This window comes from Lepisosteus oculatus, chromosome 8, assembly GCF_040954835.1.
Source record: "Lepisosteus oculatus isolate fLepOcu1 chromosome 8, fLepOcu1.hap2, whole genome shotgun sequence".
NCBI classification, from domain to species: domain Eukaryota; kingdom Metazoa; phylum Chordata; class Actinopteri; order Semionotiformes; family Lepisosteidae; genus Lepisosteus; species Lepisosteus oculatus.
The window spans coordinates 39,713,138-39,735,248 of NC_090703.1; the positions used below are offsets into that span (position 1 = coordinate 39,713,138).

Consider the following 22,111-nt stretch of genomic DNA (forward strand, 5'->3'; position numbering starts at 1 on the left):
ATGGAGGGAAAAGAAAGAGGAACTGAAGTTAAATGCAGTTTCTTCTCAAGGACAGACAGGGTTACTACTCTAGAAGAAAGCCTTCCCCCGCAGTTTCAGGTAAGCCAGACCTACAAACCTAGAATCAATAAAGTGCAATGTAAAAGCACATGAACTACCAAAAACATTTTTTTTATTTAATTTATGCTTATTTTCCAGACTTCATTCATGGACAAATAGGAGCAATAGGTTTTTCACCGAGGATAAAAAGCTCTTATAATGTGTCGTGTTAAACCTCCATGTCTCAAAACGTTTTATTAGTCCATATTGCATGGTCCCAGTGCACTGTTATTTATATTATTTGTATTCATTAAGTCTCCACAATCAAGCTGAAATGAAAGGTTGAGACAGAATCTGATAATGTTTTTGCAGTGGTGCAAAATGTTCCTACAGGCTAATTTTACAATTAGAGCTGTTTACTCCTGCAGTTGTACTGGCTAATATTACTTTAAAATAGAAACATAATATACTTTTGAAAAAAAATGCAAATGCTTTAATTCCTCACTTGCTTGTTTGCAGCAACACATCGTTCCACAAAGGGCTTTTATTTTTCACTGCTTAGCTGTTATTTTGGTTCTCTGTTAAGATATGCTCATCTTGTCCTAAACCGGCATTCATTCTTAATTAAAGCATACATAATTTTGCTAAATGAACATTAATTGAATTTGTTGCATAACACAATCCACCTAATTACTTTGGTTTTGCTTTGGAATGTGCAAACAGAGACTGGATGAAAATGAATCTTTGCCTTTTAAGAGTACTGTGACTCCTTAATATCAAATAGGTACATTTGATTACCTGCGGCATTGTGTGTTCCTTTTGAAAGCGAAGCAATTTGTTTTGTGTTTTTTTTATGATGAGCATAATTTAATTTTGTCTTCAATTAAATTTTTGATTTAATTCTTCACCAGGAAAGATTCTTTCTGCTTCAATTGAGAATTATTTTCCTAGGAATGTCTTTTCATTTACTTATCTTGGGTATAAAATCAGAGATAATCGATTAAACACGGACCAGAAGCAGGGAATCCTATGAAAAATAAATATCTCACAAATTCAGGTGAATGACCTGTCTCATATTACATGAAAGCCTAGATTCTTTACATGTGTTGGAAGTGTTGGTTTTCTAAGTTGCTTCAAATTCTCTAAAAGAGTGCTAGTACGTAGACATAACCAAATACAATGTGATACTCATACTCATAGCAAACTGAATTGGTACCCAAAGTTCACAATCTTCTGTATAAGCTTTTACAAATAAATTCCCCCAAGAAAAAATCACTTAACTCGAAGTCTCTGAGTCAACATTTGGCAGATGAGTTAAGACAATAATTAATTCCATTTAGCTATTAAGAGCCGAGCTGGTATACAAACCACGGTGGTTATCCAAAACCAATAATGAACTTTACTCATTTTTTGTTATCAAGGAACATAAGATACAAACAAGAGGTGGCCATTCGGCCAGTATAACCAAATCAGTAGTGAGTAGCTTATTGATTCAATGATCTCATCTCGTTTTTTCTTGAAAGAAGTCAGGTGTCAACAACATGGCTGGGTAGCTCATTCCAGGTGTTGCGTAAAAAGTGCCTCCTGTTCTAAGTTTTAAAATCACTTTTACATAGTTATTATCTTAATTATCTAATAATTCCAGGATGGAAATATCTGTAATAAGGTTATGCAGATTAATCAGAAAGATTAACGAAATGAAATCAAAATATGGTGTGAAATGCTGTTTTGTGCAAAAAAAAACATTGCAAAAACAAAATGGAACCAACAAATGCGAACAAGTACTGTCCACGGTCTCAAATGACCACACTTTTAGTCTTGTTTTTGCAACTGTTTTAACAGCCAAAATCACATTTTCCACGAGTGACATGGTTGTTAAAAGGTACAATATAATGATGCAATTCTGTTGCTTAAAAAAAAGAACGATCCAACCAGTGAAGCTTAGTCATGGCTGAAGGCATAGTAGTCTCCATGGCAACAGCTGAACTGCAGAAGCCCCTGATGTTTCTTCTGCTGCCTGGCCAGGGACATTCACACACAACGCTTGGCATTGCGATACACACAGGAAACTGTAGCAAAGCATTTAAATGTTATCAATTTGAATAAGAGTCGGTTTTAGAGCTTTAAAAGGGAATAGTTTTTAGGGTTTTTTTTTAAATAGGCTTTTTCTAATTTGAGCAATCTGTCATTGACAGAGCTCAGAAGATGCCAGAGGTGAATTAAGAATGTGGATATCAGTGCAGTTGGGCAGTTAGCTTCCATTCTGACCTCAGGAGTCTTTCTTTGCGGAGTCTGTTTGTTGCACATGTCCTGTGGCGGGTGCTCCAGTTTCCTCCCACCACCCCAAAACATGTTGGCTGGGTTGGATTGACTAAATTGTACTTTGTCTGTGTGTTGGGCTATGTTACTGTCTGTGTTCTCAGCCCTACATTGAAGCATATGATTCATGCTTCATGGATAAATGGCTCCTGACAATGACTGGCAAAGAATGACTTGGCTAGTCAACAATTTGATACCAACCCCAGTCCTGAGGTACTGTACCCATTTGGCCATAGATATAGTTATTAAACCACGAGGAACAGGTAAAGGGTATCACACCTGAAGAAGGCTTCACAGCTGAAATGTCATCTCTCTTTTCTTTTCAGCATGGAATAAAAATGTACCTGATCCTTTGTTATTAAACTACCACTTACTAAGACATCCATCCCTCCATTTTCTAACCACTTACTCCAATTCAAGGTCAGGGGGGACTGGAGCCTATCTCAGCTATTAATGGGCTCATGACACACCCTGGATGGGTCCAATGCAAGGGAGACACAGACTCAAGAAGCCAAATAACTTACAGTGTGTTTTTGGACTGTTCGGGAAATCAAAGCATCCAGAGGAAACCTTAAGAGAACGAGTGGAGACCACAAACTCCTCACAGATTGCACCATAGGTATAGAATTGAATCCAGAGCTCTAGCACTGTGAGGCAGCAATGCTAAAAACTACTGTACGTCACCGTTCCACCCAGAGTTATATTGTTATATGACAGACATTGTATAATTGATACATTGGAAGAAAAAAATGTATGCAGCTATAGGCGTGATGTTATTTAACAAATGTTCACCTGCAGTCTGGAAAAAAAAACAGGAATAATGCCCTGCACCACCATTTAACTATCTTTAGACTTCTACAGAATGAGTACAGAGAACTGACTTTCAATTACAGCAAACCAGTCTGTTTTTGATGTTGCTTGCATAAAAGAGCTCACCTTGTAAGAAATCAAGAATGCTAATTAACTATCAAGGATGAAACCAAAAAATCAAAAACAACTCAGCACAACAAGCCCACCTTGACCCGAATTTAAGAATGGATTAAATGTTTTGAAAACAGCAACATACAGTAGTACCATTGTGGATGTGTATTTATCTGTCAGGCTTTTGAATATTAAAAGCAACTGTTTCTGCCATTACGCTGGGGCAAATGCACATTCTGAGCTGGAGAGATACTGTACAATTAGGACACATGGTATAAACTGCTAAAGCAGGGATTGTGTGAGAAGAGCTGATGTACTCCACATGTCGGAGATCCAGCACTGTTCAAATTATGGCACACCGCCCCCCCCCCGTGACTGTAGAGACAGGATGAAAGGAAAGGTCTGTACCAATTTCGTGTGCCTAAAGATCGTGAAATGAAAAAAAGCACCGGCCAGAAACCTTCATCATTGCTCAGCCTTTGCTATACCTGTAGATACAGTATATTCTTTTTACTGGGGATTGTCTGTCTACTGCACACAGGCCCAGCTTAAAACTAATACCAAAAATGTAATTTAAGCACTTATCCAATTAGTTGTGATGAAGGAGTGCCCTTACAAGCTCGGTAGAGAGGTATGATCAGCTGTTGCACTGAATTAAGGGTATATGTATTAATTAACTCTTCTTCCAAACACAGGTGACAGAACATATTCATTCCTTCTTTTTGCGTATAAAGTATTAAATCATTTGAATACTTATATCAAATTCTCTTGTAATCCTCTATGATCAACCCTAAAGAAAGGTAGATCTTTTGTCCTTCATTTGTTCAGATTGTTACTCTGAATTCTTTATCGTAACATGGTGACCAGAAATGTATACAGTATTTTCAGTGAGGTGTCAGTAGTTGCATAACCTTTTATTTAAATTCAACTTTTTTCACTATATACCTTGGAATTTCATTTGTTTCTCTGCATTGTCTGGAAGATGAAAATAATAAGTCAATATACACATCTTAAGTCCCTTAAGTGGGTTGCTTTCTCTATTTCAGTGCAAATCAATTATATTTATAGAGCAATTTATTATCTGAATGTATTGCTTTGCACTTGAATACATTAAATTTAAATTTGCCAGGTGTCTGCCAAGTCTTAAATAAATCTTTCATACGAATAAAAGTTTTTTATTAACTGTTTATTACAGTATGTTACAACATATCACATGGCCCAGTACAGTAAAGCACATCATGTGATATCACATCAAAAGTAAGGTAAAACCACACTGTGAGAAAATGACAGTGGACAATAAAAGAAGGATGAAGCTGCTTTTAATATGTGATAAGAACAGCAATCACATCAAAGCATAGCCAGAGTTTTGTCTGGGACCTTTGTTAGGATTCTGTAATCGCTTCTTTTGTGATGACAAACAGTACAAATCCTTTCCAGATACTATCATCTTTGCCAGTCACTATGAATTGTCCATACATTGTGCAGATATGGTAGTGCCAAAGTTCCATAGGTATTTCTTAAATTTCCAAAAAGCACAATACTTGATCACCTTATTAATAATTAATAGTACTGTACCTCTACAATACGTGGTCTTGTTAGGCTCTAACTACAACCTGGTTTATGTACTATTGTTCCTACAAATGTCACTTTGTCAGGAGTGCAGACAATGCATGCATTGTGATGGATTTAACAATTGACACCTGATTTAAGTGACTAGAGGCACATGTGAAAATATGCTCAAACTGAATGGATAGCAAAAAGATGAAGTCAGACAGACCACCAGAGCCACATTGGAGCTGTCACAGATGACAACTTCACTATCTGGTGAAGGCATGCCTTTTCTTTTCTGCTTTGTATTTTTTTTACCGCATATTCAACCCTCCATACCACATTTCATTTTTATTTTGTAGTCTTTCCCCATGTTTTTTTTAATCGTTTTTCCCCTTTCTGTGGAGTTGGCTTTGCTGGTGACTCATAGTCTCATTGTCTCCTCTTTGTAAATGACACAAGCTGCAATTCTACAAAGAAGACTTGAGGGTTGTAGGTTTGCCTGTAATTGTCCAACATGCCACAGACCATTGTGGCAAGCAGAGATCTCCAGTGCTCATGTTCTAAATTTAGAGAAGGCTGCATGACTAGTATACTGGAGTTCCCTTTTACCTCTATGAACGCAACTCACTGAACTGCCCTAGGAGCTTCTGGTACGTTAGCTCCCTCAAGAGACTACATGGAAATGGCTGACAGAAACAATGAACTCATTAAGCATTGAGAGGTTACGAATTCATTCCTATCTGGTCTAGGGATTCAACCTCATGCCACCCTCACAAGGCTGATACTCTTTGCTTCTGCTCTATGGGTTAGTACCATGTGTCTTCACCCCCCCAAAAACTACATGGTTTTTTTTTGTGGTTATCTGACCTGCAAGGGATGTTTTGCTCTCACAGTTGTCCCGGACAGACCTGGATTATTTGTAAAGACATGGTTCTCCCCACACTACAACAGTTCGTTGTTAATGAAATTACTTTGCGAGCAGGAATATTTGTTTTTTGTTTACTGAGCCTCATTGATGGAAATGTGCACATTCCTCAGAAGAAGCCCTATTACATGAGTGCACTTAGCACAAATCAGACGCATTGACTTTTCCCAATGTTATTGTGCATCTGTACAATGTGGTATGTTTGCACTGTTACTGACCTTTAATAATACAGTACATGTAACCCACAGTGTCTCCTTGTCCCGAAAGCTAAACTGTATTCTTTTTATATTAATCCCAAAGGAATGCTAGAAGTTATTCTTTGAATGGTGTGGACGTCAGAGGGTGTTAAAGTCATTATAAAGTTGTGCCCTTTCTTTTCTGATGCTGTTCATGACGAAACAAAGTATTTTAAGAAGACTGTTCTGTATAAAAAGTCATTAGTCACTATGATTCATCAAAAGGGCACAGCCAGTGGGAATGTGCTTCGCTTGCAAGTGCAGAATCTGTATCTGTATTAATAAAATATCTAAATACAGATATTGTCCATACATCATTCACCTTTGCAGGTGTGAGGAGATGTGAGCTAATGTTTAACAAAAAATGGAAGAAAATGAATAGTTTAGTTAAAAATAAATGAATAGCTAGAAATAAATGTTTTTAAACTTGAAATAAGCCTGGGCACGTATTGTATACCAGAGTTAGTGCAGTGTCATATCTACAGATGTGAATTTAGAGAAAACAAATTGCCAGAGTTTTGAATATGCTGTCTTAGTGACTAGCTAACAATTGGGGGTCTTGAAAAATTGGATTTTGCACACCTCACCATTTCCATTCTTCTAGTAATTGTCTTATTCATTTAGATTTTCTTCTTTTTTGCATTCATTTACAGTATCTGATCAATGTTTTGCATTCATTTACAGTATCTGATCAGAGACAAATTTAACAATGCAAGATACAGGATGAGGCTTCAGTCATGCCCTCGTTATTTCTGGATTTTAATTACAATTAATATGCTCGCTTAAATACTGTAAATTAAAAGATATTTGTGATATTGCTGTCCTGTTGTCCTTTCAAAGTACAGTACATGAAAATGTATGTGGCCATGTCACCACAGTAGCGCTCTGAGTTAACTGTAGCTGTTCGGTCCGACACATAATATCTTTCACTTCAAAGGAGTGGGAAAGATTTTACTCTCCCCAGCAACTAACTAACACTTAATATTAGTGATAGATATATAAACAATGTCATAAATGAAAGAGTATTCAGACTAAGCTATTAAAAGGATAACATAAGTAAGTGCACTACTAAAGATTATTTTTAAATTAGGAGCCCTGGTCTGGTCCTCACAGTTTGAACCCATCTAATTTAGTTCTGTATCACAAGGCCATCTACTGTGACATTTTTCAAATTTTAACTCTCAAAGGAATCATCCACATCTTCCTGAACCAGATACTTTTGTCCAGATACTTGATGTTTTTCAAAGCATCAAGATGTCTGTTTTAACGCATACCAATAATTTGGCTGTGTTTTAATGCCAACTTGAAATTTGCCCATATCTGATACAAATATTGTTTTGTAGAAATGTAGAAATGTGGAAAACCCAGATCAATGTTTGATTTGAAAGATTGACAATGAATTGTGAAATAACATTATGTATTATGACTAAACATGTGCCTCAGTGGAGGAGCTGCCATGTCATGTGTCATTTTGTTGGGTGTAGAATTATTTCCAGAGCACTCAATCACACTGAGTGTCTTTAAGAACAGGGAGTTAAGAAAACACTCTGAATCAATATCGCCCATTTTAAAAATGGCATCTGTATTTCTGAAGGTGACAGGAGTTATCTGTGCAGCCAAGCCAGTTGTCAGAGTGGTTGCAGTGGAGATAGAATGCTTTCTTCATAACAGCCAATGTTGCTTATTCTGCAGTGCGTATTTCTAACCAATGGGGAAACTCCATACATTAGCCATTGCAAGGCTGCTCAGCACACTGTGATATTCAAGATGCTGTAGCTTTTGCTGTTTGCTGTTACTGCAGTTAAATGTCAAAGGGGACTTCTTTTTCTACAGCTCTTCGTTGCTTTCAGCATCTACTGTAAGTACATGTGGCATGTAAAATATTTCTTTTCATCTATTAAAATTTCAATTAGAAGTCAAAGTGAAGTTATGCTAGATAGATAAGCATTCACATCAAATTTGAACAAATCTCCCACATTTCCTTGAAGCCATTCGGTGGTGTAATTTAACCTGAAAGTGCTTTTGTGAGACAGATACCCAAGACCTTTATATAAAGTCTTCTCAGTTCACTTGTCTTAGTTTTTGTATCATCGTTTTGTTTTTTAAGACCATATAATTTGCCTTATAAGCAGTGTAATACTACCTATAAAGCTAATTTACTCTTCCTCCTTTGCCTTTATGACACACATTTTCAGTTTTGTTGAAGACTGGCGAGAGATATTAAATTGCTTTAGGGAGAAAGAAGTTCAGTTTGATTTGGTTTGTCAGATCCTTGGTGCTCTCAACTCAACTATGCAATTGTCCCATTGAGAAAAGACTATTCCATTGATTAGACCTCAACTAACTGGTCCAAGAACCTAAGAGGTACTTTTAAGAGAAATGTTTCTGCTCTGGTTAGCTCTCCCTGATAACAGACAAGTAGTATCTGATGTGTCTAGGGTGTCCAGCAATTTAGGCAATACCAATCTCTTCATGGCTCTAACCTTTGCTCTATCATTTAATAAATTGCAGTTTTACAGCCTTCTTGAACTGTATTCTTCAGACATATTGCAAGTTCTTCTGCCGCAGAACTCTCTGTCAATGTCTTTGACTAAGATCAACTGATACATCATTGATCAGTGGTAGTATTTCATCAAGTGGAAGTTTTGTTACTGTCTGAATCCCTGTGCAAACTCAATAAAGGCAAGTAGAAATTACGGCATTGTTTAGATGTCATACTGCTGATGACAGAATATAATAAAGGTTACAAACGAGAACAGGCCATTTGACTCATTTAGCCAATTTTATGGTTAGTAGCTCCAAGGATATCATCGAGTTATTTCTTGGAAAAAAACAGTATTAGCTTTAACACCATGTCCACAGTAGGTAGCTTATTTCATACTGCCACAACCTTCTGGGTAAAGAAATGCCTCTAGTTCTTGGGTTTAAATTCACTAATCAGCACAATTATTCTTAAATGGCAATGGTTAATGAACTGAGGTCCGTGCACACATAAGGCCTAGTTCTCATTGATCTGGCATGTGTCTGTGTTTTACATGAACATTTAACTGAAATTACATGAGCAGACTAATGAGTTACTTTATCCTGGCAAATCAATGCTGCATTAACAAGATTAGCTTTAGTCACAGCCTTCCTCCCTGGTGGCATGGTTCTAAATATCCCAGTTCAGGCATCATTAGGAATTATGTGAATTATAGTTTAGCACTATTTTGTCAAATCGTCAATCAGGTAGTCAAAGAAACCAGTGCCCCTCTGTTTTAAGGCTCATTTCCTTCCCTTTATTGTTCACAGTGGGACTATGCTTAAACCACAGCCACAGATCTACCCATGACACCCAATTGTTTGAGCATCCCCAAAATCTTCTATGATTCCCATTAATTTGGTGTTTTTAGCTCTTGGCTAAAATGGATTACATGTCTTCAATATTAATTTGGTGGGTTAGGTTTTAGCTGTTAATGTGGGTCAGGCTACAAGCTGTCTGTGATGTACAGTATGGTATAAAGTCATCTAGGGCATGCATTTAAGACTCACATATCACATGACACAAAAATGGATCTATACAAATCAATTGTAACTTATCCATTACAGTACCTCTATAAACAATTGTGTCCTATGGCCCAGATATTGCTGGTTTTAACCCAGGTCACATCATTAGCTGGCTAGCACTCATTAGCTGGCAGCAGTGCACAAATAGCAGAGTGCCACCAGTGCAGGATGGGTCTTTTGGTTTTTGATGAACTAATGCCTCCTGTGATTGGTCAGTAATGTCAGTGAAAGATTTACTACTCCTCCAAGTGGGGCTAATTCTCTAATTGATGTCTCTCTGGAGGGTGAGTCAGAGGAGCTTGTCTTCAAGTCTTTGTTTTTTCTGTGATGTATACAAGTCGTAGTCAGGAGTTAAAACAAAAACAACTACTATGGCTACGGTCTGGGGCATGACTTTGTGTGCGTCATTTTGCTGCAGCAACCTTAAAGATTCATATTTAAAGCATCCTAAAGCAAACACTAAAATATGATAGAAAAACCAAGTATTAAAATCTCACAAAGTAGTTAAGAATGTTAATGAGAATTTAAATTATTGTGTTCCTGGAGCCTCTGAAAGGGGAAGAATGTCATTACTGTATATTGCACTAAAGCCTTAGAACAGAATGGATTGAAAGCTTCACAATATGCTGTTTCAATGGAGATGTTTGCACAGTAATGTCCTCAAACAATTCTAAAAAGCACAATAATGTATGTTCCAATGTGCAACTTCATGTCTCAAAAGATGCTTCAGTACAAAATATGCACCTTTAATGAAGTTCTTTTGATCAATGTGGGTAGTTCCAGCTGAGGTGGCTGGTGCTATTCCCTTGAAGGTGAACATTTCATTCAAATGATTTCCCCTTTCCATATGTTTGCCTTATTTAGCTCTCCGTCCTGCTCCCTAATCTCAGCAACATCTCTCAGAGGTGATGGATTCAGACATCCTCGTGCTTTAGTACGCTGACATTAGGAGCTCAAAGCAAAATGAACAACATTAATAATCATGAAATACAGCCACTCTGTTTGGTATCCTGGGGGGAGATGGAATTGGCATGGTTACCACATTAGTAAACAGCCTTTACTGTACGTGCAGTGCAGAGGGAGGAAAGGTGAAACAGAGGAGGCTTTTTCAAGATGAGTGCGAAGCGTGATCTATGGTAATTGATTGGTAATTACAGCCAACAGCTGGAAACAAACAAAAGTCCAAGTCTATTGTAATGGAGGGAATGTGTGCAGAGCCTCGTCAAGGATAAGACCTCTTCCCAGAGAAAACCTTTCTAACATCTCATAGCCTCAGTTTTTTAAAAAGGGTTACTCTCTGTAAAACAATGAGAGTCTACTCCTATATTATATGATAGATTTTACTACTCACATTGTTTTATCAGTGTGGCACACTGGCATATAGGTTAGCATTGCTGTCTCTCAGAACATTGGGGTTTTGGGTTCATTTCTACACCTGGGGTGCTATATGTGTGAAGCTTGTATGGTTTTCCTCCAGGCCATACTTGTACAGTAGGTCTTCTGTGAAAATTGGCCTTGGTGTGAGTGTGGTCGTGTTTGCATCTGTGTTTGCATCTGTGTGTGCCCTGCAATGGACTGGTATCTCATCCAGGGTGTACCCCTCCTTGCACCCGTTGCTTGCTGTGACGGGCTCTGGCTCCACTGCAAACCTGAATTGGATAAAGTTACCCAATTATAATTATCTTACCAACCGTACTGGTGGGATATTGTAAAATGCAATACATGTAGTAAATACAAATCCCACAGTCAGAAAAGGTTAAAAAATGTACCGAAAAAAATGTTGAAAGTCATTGACTGAGACTACTTAAAATATGGAAGGGGTAAATGTGTGCGTCTTCGAAATTCATAAACGGTCAGTGGATCATTCACAAATAAATTACCTTATCTCAAGAACATTAGCTTTCTTGTTAAAATGTGAGAGTTTTAACATGAATCAAAACCAGACACAATAGAACCCATAAAACAGCACAATTCAAACTACCAGTCAGAACTACTCTCTGTGTTATGTTACAGTCAGGGGTGATTTGTCATCTCAAGTCCTGAAGACTGGAACCCTGTTACAAATATGTGTCAGTGAATTACTATAGCTCAGAAGATACAGAACAAGGCACTGGAGCTTCAGCACAACCTGGAATAGAGAATGTAATAATATAGACAACAAGTGATTAACCTGGGAATAGATTACTCAATTTGAACTCTGAAACACTGTGAAAGATTATTATTGCATACCCTACAATAAAATGTCATATGGCTGTTTTGCATTGAATGTACAGAAGTACCAATTTTCTAATGAATGATTGGACCTGTAAAACGCATTCCTCTGGAAATCTAGTAATGAGATCAAATGTCCTTCATTCGGAAAATAAAAGTTTCTGATACGTTTTCCAGTTTTGACCTTGTCTGGATATGAATACTGTACCTGTTTGTATTGATCTATTTGGACAGATCAGGCCTTTGATAAGTTTGGGTTCTTGCCTGATTCCCTCCTCTACCATCTGTAGGGCATCCCTGGTCCATCTCTTGCAATAATTTTGGTCAGTGCTCTGATGAAGACTTTTGTATTTGTCAGGATAAAAGAAGATAAACTGCAACACTATGCCTGCCTTGAGTTAACCTGTGCTCTGATATTTTTATTATAAAAATCACATTCTGTTATTTTTTCTAGTAGTGACTTTTGAACATTGTGCCTGCGGATAATATTGATTAGTGAGCATTCTACAAGGAATGGTTGCATGGTATTTTAAAGGATATTTTAATCTGTTTGATTTTCCATGCTGATTTAATTTGATTCATTTTCCTAAACCATGCGTGCTGGAAGGCATTTTGAAATGATAAAAAAATGTAGACATATACCTGTCATTTTGAAGATGTCATAGGATAGCGAAATATAAGGTGTCCCATCTGTGTATATTTTGGTCTAGGACAGATTTTAAAGGCTGCACACTGAAAGAACTAAATGACCATGTAGCAGATTTTACTTCTGCCGGAATTATAATGTTTTCTTACTTTCATTATATATTTTCATGGTTTTCTTGTGCTTGTTGTTGTTTGGTTTTGTCAAATAACCTGATCTGATTCAGAAAATGAAGCTCCAAAGTCATTCCATTCATGGAGAGGTAATGAAAGAAGGAGTCTCTTCACCTTTCTAATAGGGATAAACCCCATGGGGACAATTTAGAGTAGCTACTCTTTAGAGATGCAAGATGTCACAGTGCAGGTCAGCGCATACTATACATGTAAACTATTTTACCAAGGCCCTTGTAGAGTAGAGAGAGGGAAATATGCACACGTTCTCCCATTCCTTTCTGAGACCTTCTTCCCAGGGTATTTCATACACTGGAAACAGCCTTGAGCACCCTTCTGTGTTCCCATAACTGACACATTTTGGACAAGGACACAATGTACTGTATGTTTGAACAGAATGAAGCAAACTCTACACAGACACACAAAATGATCTGTGCAATCATGGAGAACAAACAGAACCAGTAATCATCTCATACCACTGAATCTATGTAGACTTTTCCATAGCAACTCTGGCTATCTGCAAGTCATCTATCGCATTGACTATTTCAGTTTATATTGGTGAAACAAGAAGAAGCCTGGCCTTTCATCTCAGAGAACATGTCAGAGCAATGAGGATCAGAGATCTCTCTTGGTTGATAATCCCTCACTTCACCTCTCTTCACAATGATTTACACAGATCTTTCTGTCTGTGTCCTTTCACAGTGGTTCAAAATCTCTTATTCTAAAAAGCCTTTAGAAGCCAAAATCATCCTTAGACTCACATCCTTAACATACACCACTCAAAGATCATTTGGTCTTTTTTTTTTAAATCTGTAGTCATTTCCAGAGGAATCAACTGGAATTATACATGCCTTCTACAGTACACCTCCCCCTGGAATTTAATTTCCAGATTCCCATTTCTTTATCCCCCTTTTCATCTGCTTCCTAGCCATTCTCTCATCTTTTTTCTTTACTTTTATCCATCACACCAGTTTCCCTTATCTCTGTTCTGTCCCTCATGCCAGAAGAAGGCTCCACGGTCTTTATGCTTTATTCTGTCACATTACTTGTCAATATGGAACTGACTTCTGCTTGTTCCAAAGCATCCTTGCTATATGTCTTGTAAAAAGTAAATGCTGACTTAGTGATGGAATCATTTAAAGGATGTATACAGTATGTTTTCTGTCACGGACGTCCAAAGGGACTACCCGAGGGCAGCAGGAGAGCGGAAAAAGACCCATATGTGTAGCAGCGACACGGGAAAAAGGCCCGGGCTAGTAGTGCAAAGAGTTCAGGAATGCCGTATAGAAACCTATGCCCTCAGGTAGCGGACGTGGAGCGACCTGGTGCTAGGTGGGTCTCAGGACATCCGAACGTCAATGCTGAGCACTGGCAGAGTGCAAGACCCGGAAATATATAGCCCAAGGGAAAGAGAGGGACTGGAAGGACAGCAGACCAGAAACTAGGGACAGGACAGAGAAGGAGGGCCCTCTGGCTACAGAGGGCATGACATTTTCTGTATACAGTATGTTTAGAATTCTGGAGTTGTGACCACATTTTTTATCCTGGGAAATATACAAGAAAATACATTGAGTGGAGGTCTGGACTGATCAACCATTGCTGTAACCTTCCACTGTAAAATAGCCAAATATACGTTAAAACAGATTTTTATAATGATTCTTGGGTGAATGGTATAAAGCATGTATGACTTTTTCAAAAATATAATATACAGTCCTAATATTTAACATACTGTACTGTATCATGGATACCAAATGTAATGTAGCAAATGGGTAGCAAAATTAGTCATAACTTATTGCCAAGCTAAGTAATCAATGTCTAATGTATGTTTTAGTAGTCACAACAAATATTAGTAACATGTTTTTCAGTAGGAAAGACCTAACAGATGTTTTTCATATACATCTCAATTGTGTCATTGAAATTCATTGACAGGACCCACAGGCGAGAAGAGGCTTTTAAATGTAGAGAAGGCAGGTCTATCTGGTCATTCAGTCACACTGTATTTGTTACCTCCAACTGATGTTTTTGCTACAGCCACAGAGGCCATATCCACAAGGCAAGGAAAGGACACAGAGCAATGGAATTCAGAACTGCAGTATCTACCATCCTAATTTTAATTCATAGGACTGATTAAACTGACCTTTGTAAATGAACTGGAAAATATCATTTAAATAATTCAGTCACAAATTCAATTAAGCAATTTAGAACTCAGAACAAAAGGTATTAGATAACCCCAACTCATTGTAGAGACATTCAGCCCTTCAGGCACTGCTGATTTGTAAAATGTTACTGTTAGTTGCTAAACCATTGTTCTTTGGAATCCGAGCTTGTTTTTTATGTACAACTGTATGTCCCTCAAGCTCAAGCTTCAGATCCTTATTTTTTACGCTTAAACAAAATGTACAACTCCCCTGACTGTGGCTTGTTCTGTTTTCATCCTCTACCTCTGTCTGCCCTGCAGTTACTTTTTGTCTTTCGCACATTTCATTTGGACTGGAATGACAAGAATGTGGGTAGCATGGTAGTGCAGTGGTAAATATTGCTGCCTTGCAGCACTGGAGCACTGGGGTGGCTTCCAAACCTGAGGTGCTATCTGCCTGGAGTTTATGACTTCTCTCTGTGTTTGTGTGGGTTTCCTCCAGGTGGTCTGGTTTCCACCCACTGTCCAAAGACATTTTGGTAGGTTAATTTACTTCTGGGAAGATTGACCCTGCTGTGTGTGTGTGCCCTGATGTCTTGCCAATAATGTGTCCTGCACTGTGGTTGTTGTTTGTTGGTATAGGTTCTGGTGGTCTTGTGGTCCTGTATTGGATGACGAGGTTAGAAAATTGTAGGAAGGATGAATGGATGACAGGAAAGGCTTTGGAGCACCTCAAATATTTGCCTCCTCCTTCTGAAAGACTAATTGGTATGTGAGAAACATTTATCTTGCAAAAGACACATTTTACTCTTTTACACTTAGTATCTATACAAGTTAAGAAGGCAATACATAAATATTTTATCTACTGTATAATCTTACTTTGATTTGCATAGCTGTTTGTAGCAATACTTTTCTAGGTAAAATAAGTAAAATAAAGCTGTTGAGGACTATATCAAGCCTGTGAAAACTGTTTTAAATTTGAATGTAAGACAGGGGCTTCACGATTTATGCAATGTAGAGTGGACATTTTTGAAAGAACGTTTAAGACACAGTTAAAACTACTGTACAACCACAAGAGAAAGGATGTGGTTTCTCCCTTCTAGTTTTCTGGTCTGTTCTTTAAAGGTAAGTAATTATTCTACAAAAAATCACCAAGACTGTAAATCTAAGGTTTATACTAAAAGTCTAAAATCTGAGAAAAGAAAATGTGATTCCTCTGAGCTGCAGCAAAATTTAAATTAGTGGGAGACATTTCTAAAAAAAATACTTAAAGCACAGAATAATTTGCCCAGCAATATATTATTGTACTATTGCCTGGAGCAGACAAAATAAATGAGTGGAAAATTAAACTCAAACTGAAATGAGTCTGAACCAGCTTCTTTGTAAAACATAACCTTTTTTCAACTGTTACTGCAAATGGCTTCTTAAGAAAATATTTGGGTGCACTCTGATCTGTGTGTCTCAGATTGTCTAAGATAAATTGATAAATAGTGTTTATTGTGTAGTTTAGTTTTAAAACTAAGCTCAGTTGTTAATAATTGGTGTGGATACTGACTTAGGTTGTTGAGTTCTGCTGTTTTTCTGTATTGCTGATACTGAGGAGGATAAAAATTAGCATAAGATACACTACATTCATGTACTGTATGCTGACACAGAGCAGCAATGAAGAATGCTGCTGCAGATATCTTATAGTAGCAGTGTTATTTGATATATACTGGAGCATTTTTTGAAAAGAAAATGAAATAAACAGATTTCAAGAAGTTTAATTTGTGTACTGTACAGTATATATAATAGTTTCCACAGAATTCCATCATATGAAAGCAGTTTGGGGAACAGCTGGGGTTAATTTCAGGGTGTAAATACAAACAGAGAAAGAAAGAATAAAAAAAGCCCTGGATTACTGGTCCAATGAAAGGAGAAGGAAGTAACTAAATCAGTCAAATTAATTAATGTGTCATATAAGAGTGGTTCTGGTTTAACTAAATCAAGGCATTTGGATCCAGGGTCTAGTTTAAAACTGAATCCATTATGTTTCCATACAGTGAATAGTCTAAACATTGCAAACAAGGGTTTAGAAAGCATGTTCTTATTCACAGCATACATTTTAAAGCATGAACTACAGTACAGCACAGAAGACATAGTATTCTAGCAGACTGCCTAATGTACAGTGACCTGTATTCCAAATTGTGCCCTGCATCCATTGAGAACATATTGTATCTCTGTTCTCCACAAATTTTTAGTGTGGAGAAAGCATTGGAGACAGATTTTTCAGATTAACTTAAAGTAGCAGACAAGCAGAAATGTATGAATAGGGCCAGTTACATAGTGAAAATAAGAATCTGTATAGAAATTTAACAGTGGAAGCTTTGCAACATGCTGTAGACTGTAAAAATATCCAATTTAAACTGAGATCCAAAATGGAAGAGATGTGGAAATCTAGCTCCTTAGGACAGTTAATGTCTGGATCTTTCAAACCCATTCTCTTGCAGTGTGTTAGAACAACTAGAATGACTGTCTATTAAACTAGGATTTGGCTAGAAGAGCCACATTTACACCTGTTCTTCTTTAGACCATGTCTAAAAATCTTAGTGACCTCCAGTACTGTATATGTCAAGGCTGTGAAGAAAGAGATATGACTCCACTCACAGAAACTCAAGCAGAGAGAACCTTGTATACACGAAAAAGATGAAACTGTTTCCCCAAAAAGTTGGGTTTCAGAAAGACACAAGTCCATATTTCTTCATAGAATTATATTCCAGGTCCCTCACAGCCTGTTAAGTCCCTAGAGTAAACTTCTTTCTTTTGTTACTTTCCTAGAGGGGTTTTATATCCAGCAATGAAACTCTGTTCACTGACAAAGTCTATGGGCCCTGTCAAAGTGGCATCCCTCACAACTGACACAAATACCTCCAGCAATCTTTCTCTGACAAAGTCTTCTTTACAAAATGGCTTTTGCAGTATGCTGAAAAACAAGATAACAGTTGTCCTCTGAAAAGACGTACACTTGTTCTTACAGTGAAGGGAGATGCTGTTTATACAGTATGGCCTTTCTTGTGAGCTGCAGGCTATTTTACGAATGGCACCTGTGAACAGAGCCCACAGCTCGCAAAAAAAGCCTGAATTGCATCAAAATCTTGTAATGGCGTTCTTGTTTCCATACAATGCAGTGAATTTCAACAAATGTACACAGAAGGTGAATCGAAGGTGAAGGTGAATTTAAGTGTCATTAATGGTGACAAGTACAAAGAATTCAACTTATGAATTGAAATATAATTCAGTAAAATCAGTATAATAGTCTTCCTCCATTAAATGTCAGTTTTAAGTGCTGTTTGGAGTTATTTTCTCAAAACCTGGAAACAACCTGATGGAAATCGGTTTATATACTGTATATACAGTATTACTTGCATGTACATATTATCATATTAAATTATACTGTATATATTATAGTGATCAAATGCCCAGACTTGGAAATTGGGACACCAACATACTGACCAAGGGCTTACCAGATTGAATGGCATTGATCTGGGTATTCTGGGCTAGAGGAAAGAGAGCCACCAACTGGCACACAAGAACCACTAACAGCAGCTGCCTAGTTTATTTGGAGCTGTCCCGTCATACTGTAGTAATGATTACGTACAGGAACTCTTACTTTCCAAGATCTGATGAGATCAGATTTCAAGCTACTAATTTTAGAAAGCAAGTTGTGCTGATTTCTCAAAGTGTCAGACTATATATTTCTGGGGAAAAAAACAGAAATAAATCACACAATAAGATGCAATGTCATTCAGTTTTTGAAGTACGCCCGGGATTCACTTTTCTTTTGCTTATGCAGTTGAACACAGCACAGCGCAAGCCCAGTAGTGAGGAACAATTTTAATTCTTTACCCTCCCAGCCAAATACAGACTGTCAGGTATGACATTGACATGGCAGTCAGCTGAAAAGAGAGCTCTGCATTGCTTATATTTAATTTATATTTCCTACCTGCTCCCTTTAAGTTGTATAGACATTAATGGAACAGTTATATAAGCTACTGAAAAACATTTCAGCAAGCACAAAGAAGTGAAGTTTCAAATCTATGATCCTACACAGCTGTGGTAAAACTTTTCCTGTTGTGGGCACGTCACCACAAGAGCACCTTGAATTAAACACAACAGACAACCAGAGCAGAGCTGGGTTTATTCACACTGTACCTGAATAGAACTGGTGTTTCATTGCAAAACAATGACATTGGTCTTTGCAGGAGGCTGAAGAAGTACTATGACCTTAATTTCTGTGTCCTTTAAATTTAATTTAAAATGTTGTATGCGTCCTATTTTATTTTGAAATTATGAAAGACCCACAAAGTATAAATACCACCACCTCGGGCTAAACCCTGATTGTGAAATAAGAAAGTAATGTACAGTACATGTATATCATTCACGGAACTTTACAGTGACTACAGCTGTATCTTTAATTTCATAATGATGTCGGAAGTGAGCAAATACTGTCCTTAAAGGCTGAACAGTCCTCTGGTTTTGTTTCACAACTCATTTTAATTGTTTAATGGAACAATCAAGAAGTTACCCATTTTATACATCTTAATCAGTTGGTAAATGACAGGACCTGGCCATCAGTTCTCTATACATTGTGCTTCCAAACCTCTTTGCAAGGAGGAAATAGCCTCACTGAAAACCATCTTACTTTACAGCTCTTCGGTGAAGCTCCACCATCCCCTGTCAATAGTACTGCCGGGGCATATATAGTTGGCCCACTGAAGACATCCAGGGCTAAAGCAAGGACATGTTGACAGACTTGTCTTATATAAATGACAATGCTCAGCAGAGTTTTAAGTTTGAAATGGCCCCCATGATCCCAAGCAGTAGAAAGCTCCATACTCAATAACTATTGTAAAGATTCGGCCAGGGAACTGAATGTAGAGACTCCCAGAGAAGTCGTAGCCATCCAGCCAGAGGTGTTTCTCCTGCTCTTGGAAGGTGAGAGTGAAGTTAACATTTAGCATGTGCTTGGAATGAGAACAAGGACTGTTTCTGTCTAGAACAGTGGGCATAAAAGAAGAGGCATCATACCTAAAACATGTGAAGAGTCGTGCTAAGTCCACCCTGTGGCCAAGCAGATACTGTAGGGATACATTTCCAATATTAGGAAAGGCCATTATAAAAGAAATGGATACCATGTACACCCCCCCAATATCCTGACAGGGCAGAGAGGGACTAGAGAAGTAAAAACAAGTGCTAAAGATATCCTGTAAAGCAAGAACCCAACTAAATTAGTGAGTAACTTTAAATACCTAATGCCTCTAAGAAACAGCTGAGGTTTAAACTTCTTATTCAAAGCACTAATAAAAAACTAATAAATTGCTATTAAGACCACTAAGTCCTACTCTAACATTTAAAACTAAGTAACTTGACATCTGGCGTGTTTTAAGAAAAACAAGAAAACACAAGGTTCAGTGAGTTGGAAAGCCCTACCCTAGGTTCACTGAAATGTAACTTGCAGGAGCTTTACATTAATAAACACCAATATTTCACTTATAACATTAAGATCAAATATTTTAATTTGGAATCCCAGATAATAAGCAGGACAATACAGAGTTATAGTTATGATTGAATATTGAGGAAGATCATTTCCTGGGATTAATCAAGAGGCACACTGATAATGTATGTCCTTGGATCATGAATATACAAGTAACCAAACAGAGAATGTGTGTATTCTTAGATTGTCTGATTATTTTAGCTATGTACTGTATATACAGTAAGTATACTGTAATAATAGAGGCACACACCAGTCTGTTGGACTTAGAATAACAATGATATGCAGGGCCATACATATTTTAAACTGCTTTGTTTTAATTTTTTTCTCCTCAAGAGCTGAAATTGAATAGTAATGTCAAATAAATAATTCAGGCAGTCTAAGGAAGGATGGAAGATATGTTGAGAACCTCTGACTGAGATGACTGAATCACTATCGTTACACAACAGCTGTTATACAAAAATTGAAAAAAAACTCAATGCCTTATGTTTTGAGAACCAGGATATTTCATCTTGTAAACAGGGCTAATGACCGTAAAAATGTTTTCGTGCTGATTAGCTGCTTGGCTGTTTGTTTTTCACCAAAATAATGACAAGACAGGGGCTTTCCTTGACTGGATTCCAAAGATTCAGTAAATGTAAAGAACAACATTGAAGGTACCAGTGAACAACAGAGAGTGAATATACTGTACAGTACTATGCTTCTGGGCACTGTCAGCTGGAGATGGGCAACTCCCTAAATCAAAGCCTATAGTTAATTCAACTCTTTTTTTTAATTTGGAACTGTCAATTATTTTTTCATTATGTATGAACCACATTCTGGAATTTCCATTTGTTTTAAATTTTTGTAACCAATCTACAGAGAATAAGACAGGCACAAAGACATGTTTCCCCTATACTGCCACCTGCAGAGCCATTTGTCAGTTGTTAACCTCCATTGCGCCTGACAGGAGAGATGGCTGTGATTGGAAGGGATGCACATCTCTCACTGACATCACAGCATGCCTCTGGCTGATTAATCCTCACCCTGCCCAGCACTATTCATAAGCACATAAAAGTACTTATGAACGAGAGGATGCTGCTCAGCCTACATATCCCATCTACTGTAGTAGTAGCTGATCAGAGCCAGGGTATTGGCTTCAACAGCATGGATGGGTAGCTTTTTCCATACTCCCACAATCCTCTGGTTCAGACATCTGTACACTGCCACCATGGAAGTCTTGGTCATAGTTGACGAATGCCTGATGTTTAATTCCAAATTGTCTAAATAAATCTTCTTCAACTATATAATTAAGATTAGAGGTGCTAAAACTCAGATCACCCTGCTGATCTGCCCAACCCAGCTAAAAGCTAAGGAGTGTCAATTTGATCATGTTTTTAGCATTTTCAGGTCTGTGTTATTAGACAGAAGTGGTTAATTTATCACTATACTATACTATACTACTATACACTATACTTAATATCTCCTAAAAACATCAAAGTTGAACTGAGGTGTGCAGTCTTAAGGCTCACCAATGAAGAACAGCAGAGACCTGTTACCATAAGACTTCACTATGAAAGTTTTTTTTTTCACTCAATAACCTATTAGTTATTAACCTCAGACAACAATACAATATTGTACAATTCTTTGCGAATCCTTCAGTCTCTTCAACACTTGATTTGTTGTTTTTCATGGTGATGGAGTGAATTTCCAGACTACTAATCAAACAGAACAGCAAAAGTGAACTGCAATGATTTAACGGCGGGCACAAAAACAGAAAACAGTGATGCCTGCAAAGGTAATATGTAGTACATGTGGTACCAATAATTGACATTGGATGAATGTTATAACCCTGCAGAATCTGGACAGAACACCTTACGATTTCAAGCCTTCCATGTGCTATG

General features: G+C 37.5%; 1 protein-coding gene across 1 annotated transcript in view; it reads right to left on the bottom strand.

Annotated features, from left to right (window-relative positions):
* trpc5a (transient receptor potential cation channel, subfamily C, member 5a) overlaps window positions 1–22,111 on the bottom strand; it is an 83,374-nt gene that overhangs the window by 56,723 nt on the left and 4,540 nt on the right. The window lies entirely within an intron of this gene.